The 26,187-nt window shown below is 43.7% G+C and overlaps 1 protein-coding gene and 1 long non-coding RNA gene across 2 annotated transcripts in view; one reads left to right on the plus strand and one right to left on the minus strand.

The window, feature by feature from the left end:
- LOC138743649 (slit homolog 3 protein-like) overlaps window positions 1-26,187 on the minus strand; it is a 726,007-nt gene that overhangs the window by 529,610 nt on the left and 170,210 nt on the right. The window lies entirely within an intron of this gene.
- Window positions 6,128-19,313, plus strand: LOC138742943 (uncharacterized). Its single transcript, XR_011344530.1, has 2 exons — window positions 6,128-6,212; window positions 19,127-19,313. It is a non-coding gene; the product is annotated as an uncharacterized lncRNA (long non-coding RNA).

Below are 26,187 nucleotides of genomic sequence, written 5' to 3' on the forward strand. Positions count from 1 at the left end.
GGTGTTCAGTGTGGCATTCTGTGCTGGGCATGACCCTGGTGTGGAGCACATCTCGTTTGTCTCTTTCTCACACCAGGACGTAGTCCAGGAGGTGCCAGTGTTTGGATCGGGGATGCATCCAGGTAGTCTTCAGGCTGTCCCTCTGCTGAAAAAGGGTGTTTGTAATGACAAGCCGCTGTTCTGCGCAGAGCTCCAACAGGAGGCACCCATTGTCGTTGCACTTGCCGACACCATGCTTGCCCAGGATTCCTGGCCAGGTTTCTGAGTCTTTGCCGACGCAAGCGTTGAAGTCGCCAAGGATGACAACCTTGTCGGCTGTAGGGGTGCGTTGAATGAAGTTGTGCAGGTCAGTGTAGAACTTGTCCTTTTCTGCTGGTTCTGCCTGGAGGGTTGGAGCATAGACACTGATGAGGGTGATGTGACGCTTGTTTTGAAGGGGGAGTCGCATGGACATGATCCGGTCCGAGAGGCCTGTCGGGAGTTTTTCGAGTTTGGAGGCAATGGAGTTCTTGATCATGAAGCCTACACCAAATAGGCATTGTTCATCCATAGGCTTGCCAGACCAGTAGAGTGTGTAGCCCGCGCCGCGTTCTTGGAGGCTGCATACATCTGCCAGGCAGACTTCACTGAGAGCGGCTATGTCGATGTCAAGTCTGAGGAGTTCATGTGCAATGGGGCAGACCGACGTTCAGGTCGGTGGCTGTCAGCCTTGTCTAGCATGGTTCTGATGTTCCAGCATGCTAGCTTGAGTTTGTGAGCATCTTTTGAGGGGGAGGACGTGGAGGGGGAGGACGTGGAGGGGGAGGATGTGGAGGGGGAGGACGTGGACCTGTCCTCGGGCCTGCGCAAAGGAGCTTTTAGGTGGAGTGCAGTGCGCGCAGTACTGGCCCCACCCTTTACACCCATGGTTCGTGTGCCGTGGCCAAGCAAGCTGGGACGTGGCAGCGAGGTCCTTGGGTCGTAGGTTTTATATCAGAGTGGCCTTCTCCTATTCAGGTTTCTTACCCGGGCTGGAGGGGTCTGCCTCCCCTCCTAGGTCGGTCCATTCTGCCCGGACCGGGGCCGAGGCCGCCGCTACTTTTCCTGTGCCCGGACTGGGGCCGCCTCCTCCATCTTTCTGCCCGGACCGGGGCCTCCGCCTGCCTCATTCGACCGAGGCCGGGGCCGCCGCCTCCCCTTTGCTCTTGCCCGGATCGCGGCCGCCACCGCCTACCCTCTGCCCAGACCGGGGCCGAGGCCGCCGCTGCTTTCTCTGTGCCCGGACCAGGGCCGCCACCTCCAACTTTCTGCCCGGACTGGGGCCTCCGCCTGCCTCACTCGACCGAGTCACATACCACTTTTAATAAGGGATAATATGATTACTTAATAATATCTCACTGACTCGTTATGTGCACAGTTTCAGAACTCCAAAGGCCAATGACAATTTTTCTCAAGCAAAATATTTCAGTAACAATTGGGACTAGGGGATGTGGCAAGATGGTGTAGGGAGTAGACGTGAGATTCCACCTCTCCCCAGTTGAATAATTAATATCCGAATTTTAAAAACTGTTAGCCTATTAAAAGTGTTTTTTATAAGATTTTAAAGAATTTTGACAGTCATAATGAGAGCCATTAAAACTCAAACTTAAAAAAAACAGTTTAAAAGAGCAGAAAGTGCAGAGGAGTTGAGGCCTACCTCATTGAAGGATCCCCAGAGATCGATCTTTGAACAGCTGAAGACTTCAAAGACTAGTCAGGCAAAGGTAACTTTAATTCTAGCATGCTTGACACAAGATGGCACCACCACTGGCCGTCTTCCGAGGAGAGTCACGTTCGTGATGCAGAGCACACTCCTGGAAATGTGGGGACCACTGCGAGCGGAGGCCTGACACCCGATCGAGATCTTGAGCACATCTGACTAACTGCCGACGTGCTGAGCCCGACAGTGAAATATCGGGCATCCGTTGCAGGGTCCAGTCAGGACTGGGCATGCGCGCAACATTGGAACGGGTCCCGATGACAGGGCCGACCCTCCCCCATTGGCCCGAACATGGCGCACCTGTGTGGGAGGGGATGCTGACCCAGAGTCTGGAAGCCCCAGGCAGCAGCTGCATCTGCCTTATTAGCTGAAGAAAGGAAAGAAGAGGAGATGGAAGAATATTCTGAAGAAGAACTAGAACTGATATTGAAAACTGCCAGACATATTAAAGGTAGGCCTCAAATGTTTCAAAAACTTGTAAAAACTTCCAGAAGTAAATCTCCAACTCTACAAACTTTTAAAATAGTACAGGTGGAAGAAGATACTACATTCTCTGTTTCAGAGGAGTTGATGAGACGTATGGATAATATGGCTGTTCAAGTTACTCAAGGTTTTAAAGAAAGCAAGCTTCAATTTACTGAATTAAGAGGTGAAGTGGCATCGATTAAGCAAGATGCGGTTAAAAGTTTAAGAGAAGTGGATGTGGTTCAGGGGGAATTTAAGGATATCAAGCAAGCATTTCGTGATTGTACTGACACTGTAGATTGATATACTGAACGAATAGATTATTTGAAACACTGTTTAACAGATTAGAAGGCTCAGAAGTGTGAATTTTTGCAGAAGATTGATTCGATGGAAAATCAAAGTAGACGTAATAATGTTAAAATAGTGGGTTTGCCAGAAGATTTTGAAAGAGCGGATCCGGTGAAGATTTTTCAGAAATGGATTCCTGAAGTATTGGGAAAATATGCTTTTCCTGAAGGATTGGAACAATTTTTCTAAAGCAAAATATTTTAGTAACAATTGGGACTAGAGCAGTGATTCTCACCCTTCCCTTCCCACTCACATCTCACCTTAAGCAAATCCTTAATAATCAGAGAGCACTTATGGCATAGCGAATACTTAAAGTGGTATGCGAGTGGAAAGAAAAAGGTTGAGAATCACTGACGTAAAATAACTTGTAACTATCTTGAAATTATCTCCACCTCCTCGGATCCCCAACTGATAAGGCAGGCTGGGGAACCTGTAATGCACACAAAATAAGCCCGCACATGCTCCTTTGATGAACACACTGGGTTTGGCGCCAACTGCTCACTGGCATTTCTGAGCCGAGAGCATATGCGTCACCACACTCCTTGGCGTATGCATACTGGTGGACGCGCCAGCCCCGGCAGACCCCACAAATAATGGGGCCGAGCCAATGGCGCATGCGCTGCCATGCTCTGACTCCATAAACGGTGCCAGTCCTTACACATGCAGCCTACAGGAAGAGGCCTTCAGACCCTTGAACATTGCCGGCACTTGCAGCCAAAATAGACAGTAAGAAGTGAACCTTCGGCTCTTACATAAGTTTATGTGTAGTCATTTAACATTTACACAATATGATGCCTTAATACAAGCATTCAATTCATCTGTGGTAACACCTTGTAAAGTTTGATGAACATCTCCAGTATCACTGAATGTAATAGTTCCCATTAATTTATAACTATTTGTAAGATTTTTCAAGATTCAATCTAACATTTCATTGTCTGTTTTGTGACCCATCTATCGTAAGTTCATCCCAGATGATTTGTTTTCAATATTTTAAAGGTTTTTTCCTTTGCATTTCTCAGTTCAATGTTTCATGTTGGAATCACCATGATTGTTAACTTTAAAGACAGTTTAAAAGCCAAATGTGTATATTTTGCTTCTATCAAAAGTATCAAAGAAAAGCCCAATGATGCCATTGCCATTGTTGGGCCTTTAAACTTCAGTCAGAACCAGATTAATAAAATTTATCCTATTCCACCAGAAAAATAAAAAGAAATATTCCTTGGTCATTTTTATACAACTTCTATAATGGTATATTAGACATTTCTCTGGTATCTCATCAAACTTGCTTCTTATTTTCAGATGTATTCACCTAACCAGTTTTAATAGGGGTGGCAAGATGGTAGCAGTTAGCGTAATGCTACTACAGTAACAACAACTCGGGACTGAATCCCCCACTGTCTGTAGGGAATTTATACATTCTCCCCATGTTTATGTAGGTTTTCTCTGGGTGCTCCGGTTTCCTCCTACTCTTTAAAACATAGGGGGGTTGTAAGTTGTTTGAGGTATTTGGGTGGCATGGGCTCATGGGCAGGAAGAACCTGTTACTGTGCTGTCTCCAGCAGAAACTCTGTGCATAAATGTTCAGTTTCTCTTGTGGTTCAGATGGACCAAAAGTACTTAGGTCAGATCCACGAAAATAGTTGGAACCTTAAAAATCATGAGAATTGGTTTGGAGAGAACATTTATTTTTTGAAGAGATACACCACGGTAACAGACCCTTCAGGCCTATGTGCCTGCATCAGCCAAATACATCAATTAACTTACAAACGTCGTCCATTTTGGGAGGGTGGGAGGAAACCAGAGCACCTGAAGGAGACACGGGGAGAACATAAAAATTCCCTTCTGACAGTGCTGAAGTCGAACCTGGGTCGCTGGCCCTGTAATACCATTGTGCAAAATGCTACACTAACTGTGACCCCCCCCCCCCACCATGAGTGTTTTCAGTAGCTTAGAGTGCAGGGAATGTATGGGGGAGAACAACGGGAATCTTTCTGATAGGATTACAGCAATGAGGAGAAATTCCTTTAGCCAGAGCGTCATGGATTTGGGGAATCCACAGGTATGGAGGCCGGATCAAGGGGGAAATTGATCGGTATCCAATTATTCAAGGTATCAAGAGATATGGGGAAAAGGCCAGAACTTGGAACTAGATCTGAAAACAACTTGGCTCTGGGAGGATTTACAGAGCAGACTTGATGGGCCAAATGGCCTACTTCTTCTGATCTTGTAATAAAAGGAAAAAAAATCTTAAATTTGTTGCCGGAAGCCTTTTAGGTTTCCTGTGCAGTGAGACTGTGGGACATTAATCATTTCTTAAAATAATTTAATAGATAATAAAAAGGAGAAAAAAATGAAAAGAAGATTGTAAAGGCAGAAATTCCAAGTTCCGACACAGGCCGAAAGCATGTTGGAGCATTTCATATTGACGAGCCCAGGTGGAATACAAGTGAACAATTAATATCCGCTGTAAAATGACCTGCATGCCTACCCTGCATTCCAAATTAACCTGATTGCATCAGACTGTCCTGTCCATTTGGGATTTGACCCAATGAATCACTCGAGTCAAATTTATGAATTCAATTAATTGATCTTGGATCTGTTCCATTGAGCTAGAGTAGATGACTCAAAGAATGAAGAGAGGGAATAATGAGATAACATTTAAGATGTTGAATGAACATTACACACACAAAGATTAAGATACCCTATGGCAGACTGGCAAGATAGGAACACGAGTGGATAAGTCCGCAGCTCCTCATATATATTGGTACATGCTCATCTGTTCTCCAGGCAAATCAATATGCAGCACTCTAGAAATGTCCAAGGAGGTTCAGTTGGGATAACATTTGATGCTGAATGTCATGTCCATATTAAATTTAACCTTCAACGTCATATGAAGTTCAAAAGTGTTTTTTTGACCAGCTTTACTGAGCTGCATTAACATTTACAATATCTGGCTGTGTTTTACCAGAAGTCAACTCTGTTTGAACCATGTATCTCTGTTACAAAGAATATAAATATTGTGTTTGAAAAAAATATGTTTATGCAGAATTACCATGAAGGTTTTTGGGTATTTTGTTTCAACCATGTAGTCAACAACTGAGTGTCTCATTTCCCAGGCAATGCCCAGTATCCAGCTAGTTCAAAATAGAAGGTGCATTTTACCTTTAACATGAGCGTGCAATAATTATCCACCCATTTTATGTGTACAACAGTTTCAACATCTTTGTAAAGTACTGTACTCAAAATATTAATGATCATATATCCAATAGTAATAAGCAATTCCACAACTAGTGAGAAACCAAGGTAGAGAGGGTGATGTCTGGAGCGAGCACATTTGTTTCACACCGCCGTGAGCAAGTGAGTACACCAGGCAATTTGACCCCAGATCCCACGCTGTGAAGAGGTCAGACCGGGCAGAACTAGTCAAAATTGACCAGGCTCCAAGGTCGGTTGGGAGGGAGGGTAACTCTCGGAGCCCAGCCAGGTTCACCCGCAATCCCCTTCTGGCAGTGTGAATCAACAAGTGACTTACCAGGAAGGCTTTGTGATGTCAGCGCCTGCGTGCATGTGTAATGTAGACGATTAAAATAAAGAATTATATCACTGAGGGGTTTGACAGTGAATAACCAAGTGGCTTACTGATTTCAGTGAGAAAGTCAAGGTGAGGTAAACACTTGCAGCTCACACTTTAAAAAAAACTGAACCCACAGCCATAGTGAATTGTGGAACCCGCTGATGTCACCCAAGTAAAAGTCTTATACTTCCGCAGTGCTCAACCAGCATTAAAACAGTTCAGAGGGGAATGAACAATCGCATAACAGTTGGACCCGAGGCATTCAGCCCTTCTCCACTTCAATGCCAGTGGCTGTAATTTCCCCACCTCCCTCGTGCCTGTTACAATTTCTCTTCTTTACCTTAGCTTCCCCCCCACCCACCACCTGCCCACTCTGCTGAGAGGTCCGATCTCCTTAACTCTTCCTTGCTGTCCCTTCCTTGCTTTCCTTGAACCCGGAGGGGAGAATTTGTTTGGCTTCCGACCCAAGGTCGAACCAGCCAGTTGGAATACTCCGTAAATAAGCCCGACACTGCCCTCTCCCTTTCCAGCTGCCAATGTCCTGGATTTGTTTCCCCATCCCACAGAACTAATGAGAAATGAATATTGTGTGAAGTTTCTGCCTTAAACACGGCAGGTTTCTCGCATTTCCTATATTTGTCAGCTTTATTATTTATAAATGAAAAAATGACTGAGATAAAACTATATGAAAAGAACAGCATATTTAAATTGACCTAAGAAATATGGTTCATGTAATTAGTTCATTATAGAATTATAAAAAGCAGTAGATAGCATTAGGTATTTAAATGAGGTCCAACGTTAAGCAATACATGGCATGAATTTTCGCTCAAAGGCAATCCAAACAATTCAGTGCAATATTAAGAGCAGACACACAGACAGGTGGGGGGGGGGGGGGGGTTGGGGGGGTGGAAATGAGAGCAATCCCAAGTTAAAAGACTAACAGGGAGGAGAGATAGCATTGGCAAAACAATCTAGTGGGAAACGCGACTGATGGCTATAAAATTGACCATGAAACCAGTGGGTTAAGTATGTTTTATTAACTGTTCCTTTGTCGATGTATACCATGCTTGCAAATGTCATTACTATTGTTTCTTTCTCCTGTCAGTGTGTAATGCATCACTCCCCATGTCATCACAGGGGACAGAACCCCCTCCCCCACCCCCTTAAAATGCATGGTTGTCAATTTTCCAGCTAAAGTTGAGGTGTGAAAGACACGGGAGGTTCAGCCTTCCCGGGAACTTCATCCAGATCCCAGGAGGGTTTGCCTAGATTTGATGATTTGAAAAGGCCTAGTGATAATCACACAAAATAGAAAGACCAGGCCACGGTGGAAGGATGTGGGATGAGGGTAAATGCAATGGGGTTATATCAAGGGAAATGGGTTTTTAAAAATTCCAACAGGGCCATTGCATACCTCAGAATAAATGCAAAGCTCACCTGTTATGAGTCCAGAGGACCCCAAAACCCAGCAGCAATAGAAATTCACCAATGGTTACTTAAACAAAAGTTGCTTTTAATTATCTTTAAACATGAAAACAGAATCACACTTTAACTTATTACTATTAACTTAACACCCTTCTAATTCGAAGCGCACGTGTATGTCATGTGTATATAAATTCAAAAAAGTTTTTTGTTTCACAGTCCAATCTCACTTCTCACTCCTCCAAGTTCACTGGTATCAGGCAATTCTTATACTGTGCAAAGAATTTAACATTTATGAATTTCACCAGGCTTTGGTACTTGAAAGGTGATTACAGCTCAGGAAGTGTCTTGTCGGTTTTCAGGGAGAGATTTGTTGCTCATTGGACACCCACAACTGATCCCTTCCGATCAGCCACTTCAGTGTCTTGCTGAAGAAACCTGCCCCATCAGGGTTTTCCAGATGAAAACCTCTTTCTTTCAGCTCACCACAAGAGTTCCTTTTTGTTTCCCTTATTTCAAGTGAAACATTATACAGCCTGCCATCTCCATTTGTATGGACCACAAGGGCTTTGACCAGGCTGAATGAATAACTCACAACCCGGCTTCAAATTTTTTTTCCACAAGTTTGCCAGCTTGTCCTGTTCCAGTTCCAGCTGCTGCTGCTGAACTGGGGAACTGAATTCTCTCTCTCTCTCTGAGAAAAACCACATGACCCTCTTAGAACAGCCAACTGAACTCAGACAGACTGTGGCTCCAGACCTAATCTTCCTAGTTCCATCACCTGTTGCTTTCCAAAATAATAATCCTTTACTCCACAACATGTCCAATTAACACCTACTTGTGACACCCTTATAGGCATCTTCAAAGTTTGTGCAAAGGCACTCGGAGCCTGTACTGTCTGGCTTGAGCAGACCTCTGACATTTTAATGAGATCTGTTTTGAAGTGTTTGTATGTGACCTACACTAAAAAACCTGCCACAATTTATCTCCTTTAAAACATATCTATATAGAATATAAAACATAATCTGACACAACAAAATTAATAAAGGAACATATTATTCACAATCAGAATCCCCTCACTTCATGACATCTACTTTCCAGGTGATCAATGTGATTGACTAGCTGCCCAATTTCCCTTGGAAGTAACTGGGTGGGGTGTGAAAACAATCAGATCCTAACAGTTTCACAGTAGGTCAAAATTCATCAAAACATTTGTCCTGTAGTAGAAGTTGACCTTAAAGTCCAGGTAATCAAGCCAATCTTGATTTACTGAGTGTGGTATTACCAGTATGTATATAGATGTATATATGTACTGTATGCACAGTTCACACCACATATTACTTGCTCAGATATTCCTTGTTCACCAAAGAACACTTTAATTTCTGAGGTGATAGTTGACACTCTCAGATCTTTCACCCTTTTGATGAATGGAAACTTAGAGTAGTAACTCTTTCTCTTTGGCTTGGCTTCGCGGATGAAGATTTATCGAGGGGTAATGTCCACGTCAGCTGCAGGCTCGTTTGTGGCTGACAAGTCCGATGCGGGACAGGCAGACACGGTTGCAGCGGTTGCAAGGGAAAATTGGTTGGTTGGGGTTGGGTGTTGGGTTTTTCCTCCTTTGTCTTTTGTCAGTGAGGTGGGCTCTGTGGTCTTCTTCAAAGGAGGTTGCTGCCCGCGAACTGTGAGATGCCAAGATGCACAGTTTGAGGCGATATCAGCCCACTGGCGGTGATCAATGTGGCAGGCACCAAGAGATTTCTTTAGGCAGTCCTTGTACCTCTTCTTTGGTGCACCTCTGTCTCGGTGGCCAGTGGAGAGCTCGCCATATAACACGATCTTGGGAAGGCAATGGTCCTCCATTCTGGAGATGTGACCTACCCAGCGCAGTTTGATCTTCAGCAGCGTGGATTCGATGCTGTCGGCCTCTGCCATCTCGAGTACTTCGATGTTGGAGATGAAATCGCTCCAATGAATGTTGAGGATGGAGCGGAGACAACGCTGGTGGAAGCGTTTTAGGAACTGTAGGTGATGCCGGTAGAGGACCCATGATTCAGAGCCGAACAGGAATTGGGTTCTCTAACTACCTCTGAGGTAGGTCAGGGACCCAGTTGGATTCTGACGGGGGTTGACCGAGTCACACCCTTTCTTACTGCTGTGTAAATGGGGTGTAAAATGTAAAAAGCGAGGGGGAGGCGGCGGCCCCGGCCTCGGTAGAGTGAAGCAGGCAGAGGCCCCAGTCCGGGCAGAAGCGAGGGTGAGGCAGTGGCCCCGGCCTCGGCAGAGTGAAGCAGGCGGAGGCCCCGGTCTGAGAGTAGTAACAGGCTACTTTAAATACCACTCTTGAGTAAGTCAGCTCCAACAGGTACTTCTGTGGAAATCATTTCCTCTTTTTGTTGCTTCCTTTTATGTGGTGGATCTTCTCCTTGTTTTTTTTCTCCACTGGTATTTCTGTTTTCTTCATACCAGACTTGCGCATCTTCACCTAGTGGTTTAATTTACCACAGGCTCTACATTCAGAACCATATGCAGGGCATTTGTTTCGGTCATCGAAGGGGTGTTGTCTGCCACACTTTCTGTAGGTCTTTCGGGGGTGGGGGAGTGTTCACATTTCTGATTGTGTTCTTTATAGCATCAACCCTTCCTTCTCTTTGCTGTGGGTGGAACTGCATAGATAGGGATTTCATTTGCATCCTCATGGCTGAGTCTATAGCTTTGGCTGGCTTCAAGCTTTCCTTCCCTATAAGAGATTTTTGCACTGGGCACTCCCCCATATCAGTTGATCAACTAATCTTTCCTCTATATCCTTAAATCTGCATTTTGCAGCAAGAATTTTTAATCTAGTGAGGAGGTTATCAGCAATTTCATCAGTCTCTTGAATTATGCCTTGAAATTCATAGTGTTTAATTTTATGATTAGACCTGGCTTCAAGATGAGAAGCAAACTTTGTAAATATCTACTCTGGAACATTTTATTCCACCTCTGTAAGCTCCCAGCTAGTAAATAATTCAAGGCCTCGCTCCCCTGTCCAGAGAAGTAGATAACTGACCATCTCCTCTGCTGTTGTATTTTTAAAATAGTGTTTGAATGTTGCACTTCAGCTGAAACTTTTTAAACGACTCAACAATGTCTTCAGCCTCCCAGTCCATCACTGGGTGAACTGCTGCTGCTATAGCCATTTTTATTCAATTTTTTTTCCTCTTCTTCCCCTTTGTATTTCAGTGACTTACAATCAATTGTCTGGTGTTATTCCTGTTCTCCTATACCACTGCTACCATTTTATGTCTCTGGAGTTACTTGGAAAGCTTCTTAAATAACTTAGAGATGCAAGATTCAAATAGCAGAATAGAATTTACTTACTGATGCCTTCCAACATCTCAGGAAATTGTTCACATACACACCCCACAGTGGAGCACTGCAGTTATTACAGTGAGAAGGGTGTATTCTTATGCAGTTACAAGTAGTTCGCATTATCCTGACTATAATAACATTCCTTCCTCCCAGATATTCCCATAACGGCTGTTACGCCCAAACCCTTCCCTCAGTCCTGCCTTGGAACCGGGGCACCAGCATGCAAGCTGAGCTGACACTTTAAGGTGATTAAAGCCTATTAATCATGACTCTCTGTCTGATTGTGGTGGATTGGTAGTACACTGAGCCAATAAGTAATGAAGAACTCTGGTGTGAACCATTAATGTACTGGAGAATTTCTGAATTTATCCAAATTGCTGAATGCATCCAAAGCACCAAGGGTGTTCCAATTGGCCTCTGCCTAGCCAAAAATTATCAATTTTGACTGTTATTCAATGGCCCTTGTTGAAAGTTGAAATTATCAAAATTTGAAGAAGATCAGGCATGATGCAATTGTGACAGCATCTACTGTGAACTAGCCAGTGAGATTCTCTGGGGGGAGAAATGCTACTTATGAATCCAAGCTAAACGTTGGTGCAGATAGTCAATTGCTTAATGAACTGGTATTGAAGTTGGAGCACTCCCGTTGGTGCAGATAGTCAATTGCTTTGTGAACTGATATTGAAGTTGGAGCACTCCCATTGCTGCAGATAGTCAATTGCTTAGTGAACTGGTATTGAAGTTGGAGCACTCCCGTTGGTGCAGATAGTCAATTGCTTAGTGAACTGGTATTGAAGTTGGAGCACTCCCGTTGGTGCAGATAGTCAATTGCTTAGTGAACTGGTATTGAAGTTGGAGCACTCCCGTTGGTGCAGATAGTCAATTGCTTAGTGAACTGGTATTGAAGTTGGAGCACCCCCGTTGGTGCAGATAGTCAATTGCTTAGTGAACTGGTATTGAAGTTGGAGCACTCCCGTTGGTGCAGATAGTCAATTGCTTAGTGAACTGGTATTGAAGTTGGAGCACTCCCGTTAGTGCAGATAGTCAATTGCTTAGTGAACTGGTATTGAAGTTGGAGCACTCCCATTGGTGCAGATATTCAATTGCTTAGTGAACTGGTATTGAAGTTGGAGCACTCCCGTTGGTGCAGATAGTCAATTGCTTAGTGAACTGGTATTGAAGTTGGAGCACTCCCGTTAGTGCAGATAGTCAATTGCTTAGTGAACTGGTATTGAAGTTGGAGCACTCCCGTTTGTTCTGGTGACATTCTTGTGCATATCTCACACAATGGTTCCACTCTTTAAGATGCACCAGTAGAGTACACATTCATTCCAGGAGGCTATGCTGATAATCAAATGCACAAAATAAAACCAGATGCCAGCCTAACGATCCTCGAGCATTGACCACTTCATGGCTGGTATAATTCACTTTTCTGAATGATCCCCTAATCCTGATCACACTGCAGCTCACAAAGGAGAGAGGTTTACTCCCACCAACCAGCGGTGAAGTCTGGGCTTCTCAGGCCGCGTGGACTCTTATTACCCGCATGAAGCCAGAAACAAGACTGAAGAGGTTGATAGGGAGGGTGAGGATCCTGCCTGCTGAGGGCAGAGGAGAAAGAGGCTGATGAGACAGGTCTGGAATTAAGCATCAGTTTCCAGTCCTGCTGGAAGGTTAATGGCCTCACCATAAGCAGAACAAGTTGGAGGTTCAAGAGAAGCAGTCACCCGTCCCATTTCCTGACATATGCACTCCGTGTAATGACATGAAATCATGTAAACAATGTGATTGCGTTATAGCAGTGGGCCTGCAGATCAAAATTTTCCAACCCAGAATGAGAAACTTGCCCTGACATTGGTCTTTACACTGTGAACAAACCAGCATATGCCCATATCGTGCACCAATCTGACATCACCACATCAATTTCTATCACAATTTATCTCTAATCAGCAGACTCTGATTTTTGTAAAAAGTCATCATTTGCTGCCAAAACTTGAAGAACTGAATTACAGGGAAATGTTAATCAGGTTAGGGTTTTATTCCCTGGACTGTAGAAGAATCAGCGGAGATTTGGCAGGGGTATATGACGGGTATGGACACAGTCAAGGCAAGCAGGCTTTTTACCACTGAGGTTAGGTGAGATTAAACACCAGAGGACATGGATGGGTTCAGGGTGAAAGGAGAAAAGTTTAAAGGGAACTTCTTCACACAGAGAGAGGTGGGAATGTGGGACAAGCCGCCAGCTGAAATGATAAATGCAGGCTCAATTGTGAAATGTAAGGAGACTTTGGACAGGTACATGGATGGGAGGTGTATGGAGGGATATGGCTCAGGTGCAGGTCATTTTGGCCTGATTCTGTGTTCGACGGTTCATCAAATTTGGCAGCCTTTCCAAGTCGAAATACTGTATACATAAGATGGAATAGCTCGAACCAAGAAGAATGCTCTACCTGAGTGACCTTGTGGCTGAATGAGGAATTTGAATACCGTGGGTTTTATTTTTTTTTCAGTTTGTTTTTTATTACTACTCATTTCTTTTCCATTAAAAATGAAACTTCTTTAAAAAGATGCCTCATCCAAGAGAAGGCAACAGGCTTAATGCAAATGGAATTAGATGCAGTAGATGTCATGAACATGAAGTGCCAGAGGGCCTGTTTCCATGCTTTATCATTCTACAACTAATGAGCGTCCACCATGACAAATGTAGAACTAAATGCAAGGTGATAATAACATTACTCCAATGCACATCAGCTTTAAAATCCACCTCTGCCTTGCAGATTATCACCATCATGCCTTTGACCAATGCATCTCACAAACAAATAAAACTGATCTGAAAGGTGTTTGCACATTCTGAATACCTCAGGTGGCATTCTAAGATAATGAGAAATTAAATGTAAATACTGCACAGTGACATTTATTATCAGTACCGTATTTCACTGGTAAAAACATGAAAAGAAAACTGGATGCTTTCTCGGAGCTGATTTTCAAAAATACAGACAGGGATGCACAAATATCTCAGCCTGTGATCTGAATCTCACTAAAGAGGCTGGGGAATTTAATTTAAAGTCATTAAATACATTTCAAATTAAAGGTAGTCAAATCACGATGGTTGTGGATTGTCAATAAAAACTTTTGGTTCACCAATGTCCTTCAGGAAATAAAATCTACCACCCTTATCCAGTTTGTCTTCCCCTTTTTAGGATGGGTGATAAATGCTGTCCTGGCCAGCAACTTCCACATCCTGAACATCAGTATATAAAGCAAAATAACAAATAGCAACTTAGAGTCATGGAATGATAGAGTCACATCAAAATAGAGAGTGATACAACAGGCATGCAGACTATTCAGCACAATAGCTGACCATTAACAACCCATTGACACTAATCCTATAAACTCTGTTAAATTTATTTTATTATTCCATGTTCCGCCAAGTCCACATAGAATCTCTTACTCATCTACATACTAGTCAATGGTAGAACATGGCAATCTCCACACCAACCAATTCCAGGATTGAACCCTCATCTCGAGCAGTGGCTGCGCCACTTTGCCGCTGCAGACTAGCCTGGGAACCAGTCAGCTGCACGTTACACAATGCAACAGAGCATGGAATACAACTGCTATTACAGGCAGTTCAATCATTACAAGAATTGTGCCTGTAAGCCAACATCACATTTCCACCTTTTCTTTTTGTCCGGAAATTAAAATTTAATAACTGACATTGCACCAATTTTGGTGGTTTCTAAATTTCATTATAGTTTTCTTACACCACTCTTGAACAGATTGGCTTTAATCTCTACATTAGATGTCCGAGTCTTATATTACCAAATCAACAGAAATGGTGAGAAATTGGAAAAAGGGCCTGCAGCCCAGTGAGTTGGCACTTTACAAGTCAAAGGAAAAAGATTTTTGTGCATGTTTTACATTTGTCAATAAATAGAATTCTGAATCTTGACCCTCAAACACTTGTTTGCTTTAATCCTATGACAATCCCATTTTATTTCCCCACATTCCCATTGCCTCCTCACAAATTCTACCTCACATCTACCAAATGACTGTGGCCAATTGACCTAATAGCCAATTGGGAAACCAAAGCACCCAGCAGAAACTCATGTGGTCAGGAGAGTGGGCACATTCCAGACAGACAGTGATGGAGGCCACTGGAACTGTAAGGCAGGAGCTCCATCAGTTGACCTACTGGCTCACCCCAAATAATTTCTTTCCCCAATCAATTCTCATCAACAACTTCAGATAAGCCACCCTTTATCTTTCCAAATCCCCGAGAAAACCATCTCAGCGTGCATAATCTTTTATTGATTAACTATTAGTCCAGGCATTATCATGGTGAATAATTTTGGCTGCAGTCTGAGGCCTTTCTCCAAAGTGCTCACGGTACACTGGCATGCAGTCTCCCTACACTCCCTTTGACTCCGAACATTATACCATCTACTGCTCACATCCTCACTCTGTTAGAACTGTATATGCATTTTCAGCAGAATTTTCATTGCAACGGAGACAGGTGAAAGTAAACCTCACAATTAGATGGTTAAAGTGATCCTAGAGGAAACAGTTTCTCCAATCAGTTGGTCAGATTTGATCGGTGAGAGCCCTCCTGGAATAGCAGTACTGAGAAATGATGTAAAAAGAATACAAACTAACCCTCTCAATCCTAATTCATCCCAGTATGATTTTGTTACACATTGCACATGTTATTTTGTGATCAGGAGTAAATAACATTTTCTAAGTAATCTTACAGGAATGGAAAGAATTCTGGAAAAGGATTCATTGTCATTCTCCACTGAAATCTTCTCTAGGTGGAAAATGTTACATCAGAACGGCCAACAAAGGTCCAACTGATGTTGCTATAAATCTCTTATGGCTAAATTTTCTTTGGGGAATTTGTTTTATTCTGCATGGGCTAAAATAGATTAAATGTTTTGTCTTAAGAAAGCAGACTCTATCCTCAAGGACCTCCACCACCTCTTCACTCTGCTACCAGGAACCTGAAGACAAGAACTCAGCAGCCCAAAGACAGTTTCTTCCCTGTTGCCATCAGATTCCTGAAAGATCAATCAACCACGGACACTACCTTATTTTGTTTTTTCATTCATCTTGTTAGGTGTTTGCACTTGTGCCGCTGCCGCAAAACAACAAATTTCGTGGCATGTTCATGACAATAAATCCTGATTTATGCAGAATATCAGGCATTTACTCTTCAGAGATGATGGAAAAGATTTTCCTGACCAGCAAGATTATGCTCAGTTTAATGGCTGTACTTAAAATCCAGGCAATGGAGTGTAACATTTCATGCACCGTTAAAAGTATTAATTTTTAATTGATCTCCACCAAGACCTGCTGTGGTTTATTGTTTCCTGAACATGTACAATGAAAAGGGGATTGAATTGTCCTCTTTATCCTCAACACATTGCTTCTTTGAATGATTTATAAGAGAGAAATCATCGTCGGTTTCCTGTGTTTATAATGACAGAGAGAGAGGCCAGTTAAATAAATGGGACAAAACCAGCGAATGGGGCAGCAATCTTCTTAGCCCCATTCTTCCCCTCTACTTTCGCACTTTTCTCTCCCTCACAAATGCCCTTTTGATCCTATGTGTCATTAATCTCCTCTAGGTGGGAATTTACATTAGCAATGAACCTTCCAACACTTCCTTTAGTCTGTGGGAGGAAACTGTGACTGCTGAAGGAATACGATTCAGCCAGAGAGAGAACATGCACACTCCACAATAGAAATCATTGTTTTAAAATAGATCCAAGCTGTAATGCAAACTTAAATCTTGTGATGTGTAAAGTCAGTGTATTTACACTGTATTAAAGTTGTCTTAGTTAAAACACAAAGCTGGAGAAACTCAGCAAGTCAAGCAGTGTCCTTTATACAGCAAAGTTAAAAATGCATCACCGATGTTTCAGGCTAGAACCCTTCATCAAGGTATTGCTATACAAAACACTCTGCGTGACCTGCTGAGTTTCTCCAGCTTTGTGTTTTCACTTCAACCACCGGGTCTGCAGATTTTCATGTTTTACAAATTGTCTTAGTTCATGAACTGTTATTTAAAAATCTATTCCTCAGTGCCTTTTGAGTATGGGAGATAATACCAAAATTCAGGGATTCTGTACCCTATCACATCGGAATAAATATTAGATTGTACTATTGTGACGCACTAAGGTAGCAGCAAGCGAGCACAAAACTCAAAGACTGGACAACAGGCTTTATTCCAGTCGAAGTCTGAACACCAGTTCATGCTTTGGTGGCTCCCGTGTGACTGGCTCAAGAGGGGCCGGCTCAGGTCTATATTCAGGTCAGCTGACTGACAGCCGGCCAGGTGGAGTCAGCCCTTAGGTGGTCTTCCTGTGGGCACAGAGATCGCCCCCTGCAGTCAGTTGGTGGTCATATCACCACAACTATAAATAGAAGATTGGGCTCAAATGTAAAATATAGAGAAGAAAATGTCTTAGTTTCTGCCCTCTCAGCATCAACAATCTGTTAACATGAATCATGAAAGGACAAATGGTTACTGGCAAACAGACCACACCACGTGATAAGTTGGGCTTCAAATCGACAAATATTCAACCCTAGACCTTGAAAACAAAAGACTTGGCACTTCTCAGTGTCTGCTTCCTGCTGGGAGCTTCACCAGAAGGGGGTCAGGATCTCTACAAGGGTAACAGTCAACCCGAGGATGTTCAAATGTGATTAAAGCATGCAGCTCCCAAATAGACAATTCCTAGAAAGGAATGTCAGCATCTAGTTGTTCCCCAAGTTTATGAAAATGGTGAGAAATGCTCTGTTCTACCAGATTGGACCTAACAAGTTGTCCACCAACAATAATTAGCTTTCACAGAGGGATGAGAGAAAATGTCACCATGAGAGCCAGAGGCAAGATTCAAATATTGAAGGTTTTATCTTTCAATTCATCCATTACCATTCATCATACAATTCATCAAATGATCGTGCTGTATATCTGTCTAAATTATCCCCTGATACCTCATTATAGAGAGAGACAACACGGAAACAGGCCCTTCGGCCTGGTGGAGTCAGCCCTTAGGTGGTCTTCCTGTGGGCACAGAGATCGCCCCCTGCAGTCAGTTGGTGGTCATATCACCACAACTATAAATAGAAGATTGGGCTCAAATGTAAAATATAGAGAAGAAAATGTCTTCTGTGACAACTATTGAGTGCATGTAGAGCTCCTAAAGTCCACCATCATCTCCTTGGTTTTGCTGACTTTGAGCTTAAGGTGGTTGTCATTACACCTCTCAACAAGCTGATCTTTCTCCCTCCTGTACACTTCCTCATAGCCATTTGTAATTCTGCTGACAACTGTGGTGTCATCGGAAAACTTGTCGATGTCTTTGGAATTGTGCCTGGACCCACAGACATGATTGCATAACTGGTAGAACAGTGGGCTAAGCACACATCCTTGGGGTGATTATGACAACGTTCCTTAGATTTTGACATGAACCAAAGAATTGTTGATCTAAACCAAGGCTTTTATTAACTAAAAGACTGGAGCATATCACAAGTAGGCCGACCAGTCCAGAATGACCTGGTCTGGCTAGGAGCAATCCTTTAAGACCTGCCAGTAGGTGTGGCTACACTCTCAGCCAATCACAGTCATCCTACACAACAATCTGGACATATACACATTGGTGATAGAATCTGTACTATCACACCGCAATCTTACACATCCAATTTTATCCACATTCCCGTTATCTCTCCCAGATTCAGCATCAGGAACAGTATATAAAAATACGAGTGGTATCGATGGAGTGTACTGCAGGAACCTTTTCTCCATGTCAGACGCAGGGCAAGAGGGAAAGGATTTAGAAGATGTAAGAAGGGGATCTCCTTCACCCAGAAAGTGGGACGTACCTGGAATTCACTGCTTGAGAGAGGTAGTCAAAGTTGGGTCACTGACAGCTGAAAAAAGCATCTAAATGAACTCATTGATCAATTAGGTGCAGGGAACCTTGGGTGGCGCAGTGGTTATTACAGCACTAGTGCCCAGGACCCTGTCTGTTCTCTCAGTGCATGTGCAGGTTTCCTCCAACAGTCCAAAGACGTACAGGGTTAGTAGGTTCATTGGTCACATGGGTGCATTGGAGCGGTGCGGGCTCATGGCTGGAAGGGCTTGTTACCACGCTGAATCTCTAAATTTAAAAGAAATCAAAACGAAATACTGGTGCACCTGGCTAAAGTTTTTTTTTAAAATGCAGGATGAAAGGATTAACATGGACAGGTGACCACTCATCAGTGTGGATGGGTTAGCTCGAATGCTACACGGTTCTCTGAGGAGGCAACCTAAAGTGGCTGATTAGCCTAGCAACCCACTCAAGGAAGGAAACTGGACTCACCTCAGCACATAACTCATTATTTTAATAAACCTACACCTTCAAATTTAAAGCATGCCATCTTATTTGTGTCGCGTTCTTGCAATCTATGTATCTGGAAGTGAGCTAACAAGCCAGAGTTGTTTGTTATTCATGTCAAAATCTAAGTAACATTGTCATAATCACCCCAAGGATGTGTGCTTAGCCCACTGCTCTACCAGTTATGCAACCACGTCTGTGGGTCCAGGCACAATTCCAAAGACATCCACAAGTTTGCCGATGACACCACACTTGTCAGCAGAATCATAAACGGCTATGAGGAAGTGTACAGGAGGGAGAGAGATCAGCTTGTTGAGTGGTGTAATGACAACAACCTTGAGCTCAAAGTCAGCAAAACCAAGGAGATGATGGTGGACTTCAGAAGGAAGTCAGGGGAACATGAGGGCTCAGTAGTGGAGAGGGTCAAGATTTCTTGGGGGTCAACATCTCCGAGGATCTGTCCTGGAGCCTCTGCTTTGATGCAATCACAAAGAAGGCTCACCAGTGGCTATAATTCGTGAGGTGTCTGAGGAGGTTCGGTGTGTCACCAAAGACTCTCTTAAACTTCTGCAGGTGGACCAAAATGAGCATTCTGGCTGGTTGCATCACTGTCTGGTATGGAGGCGCCAACTCTCAGGATAAGAATAATCTCCAGAGGATTGTTAACTCAGCCTATGACGTCGCAGGCACCAGACATCACTCCATAAAGGAGGTATCTTAAAAAAAAGCAGCCTCTATCCTCAAAGATCCCCACTACCCAGGCCACGCCCTCTTTATCCTACCACCATCGGGGAAAAGGTACAGGAGCCTAAAGTCGAGCACTCAGTGGCACAAGGACAGCTTCTTCCCTGCTGCCATCAGATTCTTGAATAATCAATGAACTTTTCAGGTACCATTATTGCGATTATTTTTTTTTAATAGTATTGTTGTAGGATGGTTATAATATGAATGTTTGCACTGTGGTGCTGCCACAAACACTGAATTTCATGATTTCTTCATGACAATAAATCCTGATTCGGATTTTTGGCCAAAAAAAAAGTGACATCCTGTATGAACAAAGTAAGTTATTTTATTTCTTAAATCTGGGTTATTTCTGGGGAAAAAAGTGAGCAAATTACCCTCTCCTACAAAGATATCTAATGTGCTTTGCAGTCAAATAAATATGCCTAAGATGTAATAACATCAAGAGAATTGGAAAAGAAGGATTGCACGACTCTTCAGTTCCAACCCCAAGAACATCTTGAAGCATGTTGTGCGGAGTGAATGACCTGGGAGCAATACGAGCAAGAGGATAACCGTTTTGCCTGCAAGATTCCAGAACTAGAAATGAACAATCAGTTGCAGATTCCAACCATTTCTGACTGCAGTGGAGGTTTGTATAATTCTGCTGTGCCCCGAACTCACAGCAGGCTTTTACCAATTCCAACAGTGAGTGAGATCCCCACATAGATTAAAAAAAACCTCTTGCTCAGAAGTTGATGTTTCTATGTGTTGATAATGGGAGTGTTGAAGTAGCCAGTGGCAGACACAAACATGCTGGCCTGGAGGATTCATGCTGAGTAGACCATTCAGAAATCTGAGTGTTAACTACCAAAGGCAGAGACATAGCACCTCGTAAATCTCCCTGCTGGGGTCTTTATTGGTTTTAACATAATGCTTCCACAGCACATTTCAACAGCACTCCGCCAACTAAAAACTTGCTTTTTTTAAAAAAAACAGAGGTGTTATAACAACTGGACTGAACTATATATTCCCTTTAGGTCTTGAAAGGTTCTTTGTCTTCATTTTACATATTAAAACTCAAAATCAAAGCACAAAATAAAACTTGACCCCATTTTCATGCAGCAGTGTGAGTCAGTAACTTGTTTTTTAAATAAAGGGACATTGTATTCACATGAGCAAATTTTCCACAAAGATTTATTTTAATTTGGACACACCGCACGGTAACAGGCCCTTGCGCCACACGAGCCCGTGCAGCCCAATTACACCCAATTAACCTACAACCCCCAGTACATTTCGAACGGTGGGAGGAAACCGGAGCCCCCAAGGAAAACCCACGCAGACATGCGGAGAACGTACCAACTCCTTATAGACAGCGCAGGATTCGAACCCCGGTCCTGATGGCTGGCGCTGTATAGCGTTGCACTAACTGTGCCAGTTCAATGATTGTAACCTCAATTTATTTCACTGTTATGGCTGGACAACAATATTTCATTTTAAAAGAAAAAGTCTCTCCAATTTATTTATCTCTGTGGGTGTCATTCTTACTAGTAGTGGCACTACTGACCACTAAGGGAGATGTGCTCATACTCCTGTATCATGAGAGCATGAGATCAACATCCATCCACCTTTCATGCCGTGACTATTGATATTCCATCAGAACAGCTGGAGATTTTTGACATAATTTCAAATCAGGAATTTTCAGTCACTTTTGGTTTTTAGACTGCAGACCTGTAATGGTACAATCAGGAAATTTTGCCAATACACGGGCCGTCTAAAAAGGGAATGCACAGGAATTTGGAGTCAATTCCTGCCCCGTGATTTACCCTGCAGGACCCCTGCAACTTCTTGGAGGAAGCCTGCAGTGTAAATCATATCGGAAAAATTAGTTGATGGTCATCCTCTCCACTGCACGTCCAACCCCCCAGGACGGTTGCACTCAGGTACTTGCAGTCTTAAAAGCCGCCCAGTGGGAACGACCACATGGGCAGTCTAAAAACCACGATTGTCCTACTGTGTGATGTACTAAATCGACGAACTGTACTGGTCACAAAACAAACTCTTTTCTTTTCCTTTGTGAGTTGCTGGGGTCATGGGGTAACCAAGAAAACCAAGGCTCCCTGCAATTAGTTTTGGTCCACGTTGACAATTTTTCTGCAGATGAGACACACCTCACAGTCATTGAGAACCTGGTGGGTCACAGCAGGTCTTGCAACCCAGGGGGTTTGAACCAAGGTTGGAGACGAGGAGAAATAGGGAGGGGAAGAGACCTCTGAGGGCTGGTGAATTGGGTTTGAGAGAAAAACGTGTAGAGAACATGTGGAAAATGCAGTTCTGGACCTCCTGCTCTAGGAAAGGTATTATTGAGCTGGAAAGGGTGAGGAAAGACTGTAACCAAGGCTAGAGTTATCTAGAGAGGTTAGGACTTTCCCCCAGAGCTTAGTTTGCTCATGAAGGATCTTACAGAGATTTCTAAAATCATGAAACACATGAATGAGGTAAATACTGTATACACCTGTGTAAAAGTCAAAATTTGAAGACCATTTTTAATGAGGTCAATTATCACATGGATACTACTTTTGAGGGGATGAAATTCACACTAGAATCCAAAATAACAGATCAGTAGCAGGTCCAAACCATCTCTAAACAAATGAAGAACGAAAACATAATGAATTAAAGTAATAATAGAGTCTGCACATCAAATCACGCGAGCTACCACAGGGGAGGTTGAGACCACGGGCAGGACGCCTGCATCAGCAGAGAAGTCAGGAGTTTCGATCGTCAATGACCGAAGCTTAGGCGAGCGTCTGCGATATGATCATCGGGAGCCCCCAATGGACGGATGGCCACGGCCAAAGTTAGAGATGAGGATTAACTTTCACAGAAGGTATGGAAAATTCCAAATTTTTTGGCCAAAATTAAGGGGTCGACTTTTACATGAGATCAAATTTTACACGAGTATGTGCATGAGTAAATTTTTTCCCTCCAGGGTAGGGGAAGTTAAAGCAAGGTAGATTTAAGGTGAGAGGGGGAAGATTTAAATGGGAGCCGAGGGGCATTTTTTCCACACACAAGGTGGTGGGTGGATGGCACAAGTTAGTTCAGCTGTCCTTGTGCCGCTGAATGCTCGTCTTTAGGCTCCTGTACCTTTTCCCCAATGGTAGCATAGTGAAGAGGGCATGGCCTAGGTCAGGGGTGTCAAACTCAAATTCACGGAGGGCCAAAATTAAAAACTTGGACTAAGTCAAGGGCCGAACTAAATATTTATTGAAAATTTTCAACAACATCTGCATGTTTTCTCTTCTTTCAACATATGTAATGTTAAACTTTTTCTTATTAAAATAAATGTTTAATAATAGTTTTGGATAAACTCTTTCATTGTCATTGTCATTGGCCCATTTCCTTTAGCGTCTGAAACCCTGCACATGACGAGTCAATGAGGGATGATTAAAGCAGTGGTCTTCAAACTTTTTCTTTCCACCCACAGACCACCTTAAGCAATCCCTTACTAATCACAGAGGACCAATGGCACAGGGACATGAGTGGAAAGAAAAAGGTTGAGAACTGTTGTATTGTGGTAACTCCACATCTGATTAGGTTAATTGTTAGGCAAGTGGTCAGAGATGGACCCCCCCACCCCAAGAATGGCTTAAATCACAGGAACAAAATAAGCTTCCGTCTCACTGCTCCCAATCTTACACACAGTCCTGATGTGGAATGTGGGGTCGCAGCTCCATGTTCACCCGAGTTCAGGTGCTGTCTGTGTGGAGTTTGTATACTCTCCCCTTGTCTTGGACCAACAGGTCGGTCGCCTGAAGAAGGCACCCAAACCTCCCATTGAAACGCCGGCGTCCGGGGCGGTGGAGGAATTGGCTGAGAAGAGCGCGTTGCTCCCACCCCCCTCCCATGGTTGGAGAGGGATTAAACTGCGATCTCACGGCGCCGGGCTCGTCTCCAACAAAAGGAGCAGGAGGCAGGGTCCGCCGTGCACGGAGCGAGGGGGAAGGCATCACCAACGAGACGTTCGGTCCGGCGTTGCCGCTGAAGTGCAGATCCAGCGAGGATGGTCCCCAACTCCAGCCGCGTCTGTGTGTCCGGGAGCCGGGCGGGCTGAGTGCGGCACTCCGATCCCCGGGATTCAGGACTCTGAGATCCCTCCACACCTCCGGCGTCTTCATTTTCATCTTCAGTGTGCATGCGCTATACTGACGCGGCGGCCAGCGGGCCAACTCTAATATATATTTAATATGATCTTGCGGGCCAAATATAATTGTATCGCGGGCCAAATTTGGCCCGCGGGCCAGAGTTTGACATGTGTGGCCTAGGTGGTGGGGGCCTTTGAGGATAAGGGTGCTTTTTTAAGATGCAGCCTCATGTAGATGTCCTCAATGGGGTGAAGTCTGGCGCCTGTGATGTCGTAGGCTGAGTTAACAACCCTCTGGAATTTATTTTTGTCCTGAGAGTTGGAACCATACCAGTCAGTGATGCAACCAGCCAGAATGCTCTCCACAGTACACTTGTAGAAGCTTACGAGAGTCTTCAGTGTCATACTGAACCTCCTCAGACACCTCACAAAGTATAGCCGCTGGTGAGCCTTCTTTGTGTCTGCATCAACATGGAAGCTCCAGGATAGATCCTCGCAGATGTCAACTTCCAGTTCTTGACCCTCTCCACTACTGAGCCCTCAATGAGGACTGGATTGTGTTGACCTGACTTCCTCCCGAAGTCTACAATCATCTCCTTGCTTTTGCTGATGTTGAGTGCAGGGTTGTTGTCGTTACACCATTCAACGAGTTGATCTATCTCCCTCCTGCACATTTCCTCAATGCAGTTTGTGATTCTGCTGACAACTGTGGTGTTATCGGCAAACTTATAGAGAGCATTGGAATTGTGCCAGGCCACACAGTCATGGGACTATAATAAGTAGAGAAGTGGGCTAAGCCCGTGTCCTTGGGTGTAGCCTGTGTTGATAATCAGTGAGGAGGAGACATTGATAATCCCTTTTTGGATTATCTTTAAAGACAGGTCGTCAACATGAAAGGTTCACCCTCCACAGAATCTACCGGATCAATTCAATATCTCTGGCATTGATGCATTTATTTCAGATTTCCACCATCTGCAGTATTTTGCTTTTGGATCATTTAAAGGACTGAATGTTGCTGGTTAAACATGAGAGAGAAGAAAGGCAGAGGGAGGCATTAATTTTGCTTAAAGCTCCAGTCACCTGCTTAAAACCAAATCAAATTTTCACTCGTTAATTTGAGGCGCCCATCTGTTGAACAACGCTAGTTGAACAGACCGATCAAAACCTACACAATGGAGTTTAGATGGTTTCGGAGTTTCAGATCTTTCCCATGAGGCTCCTGTTTATTGAAATAAATTTATTTAGACTATTGACTGTCACTGTTTAGTTTTGTCACTGCCGGAGAAATGTCGAGCAGTTCTAACAACCTTAATTGATGTAATATAGATGAGGGTACAGTGTATTCAGAAAAAAACTAAGCAGGTAGCAGACTTTGTGGAAATCAACCATCTCTTTAACTGAAATCGTCCTCCTTTTTAACTTCTCTGGTTAAATTCTACCCGACTTGTTTTCTACTTTCTGTCCTCTCCTACCCCACTTCCACGTTCTCTCACAGTTTTGACCACTTGCCTTTGGCACCTTCATGGAGTAAGGCACACCGTACGGGATTTCAGTCACCAACAGGCAAAGTCTTTGTGCAGAGATGGAAGGAATTCGTTTGATTGCAATCTCTTCTTGATGACAGCGTTTCAGTGAAGCAAGGAGAGAGAGAAGCAGCACACCTGCAGGAGCAGGCAGGTGGACCCCTCTCGCTTCTCTCCCCGAGGTCGAAGGTGAAGCACAGGGGCATCAGTGCCTAGGCAACCAGGAATGCAAGTTCAGGAATATCAGTCCGATCATATTCACTTCTTTCGCTGAAAGCATGGAGGTGAAACTCTACTCAGGTTTGTAAGTAAGCACACAAATTATGTCTGTGCTTGCAAAAGATGGATAGACACTCCTGCATGTATTGCTTTGCATGCACGTGAATAGAAATATCTGTTCACAGAGAATAAGGATGTAATAAATCCTTCCTAACCTAAAAGAGAATTGCTGAGCAATGACTGTTCAGTCTGTTTAGACTCATGCAGAGGTTTGAAAGATGAGACCTCCTACAGTAGAGGCA

The sequence above is a fragment of the Narcine bancroftii genome, chromosome 9 (genome assembly GCF_036971445.1).
Source record: "Narcine bancroftii isolate sNarBan1 chromosome 9, sNarBan1.hap1, whole genome shotgun sequence".
NCBI classification, from domain to species: domain Eukaryota; kingdom Metazoa; phylum Chordata; class Chondrichthyes; order Torpediniformes; family Narcinidae; genus Narcine; species Narcine bancroftii.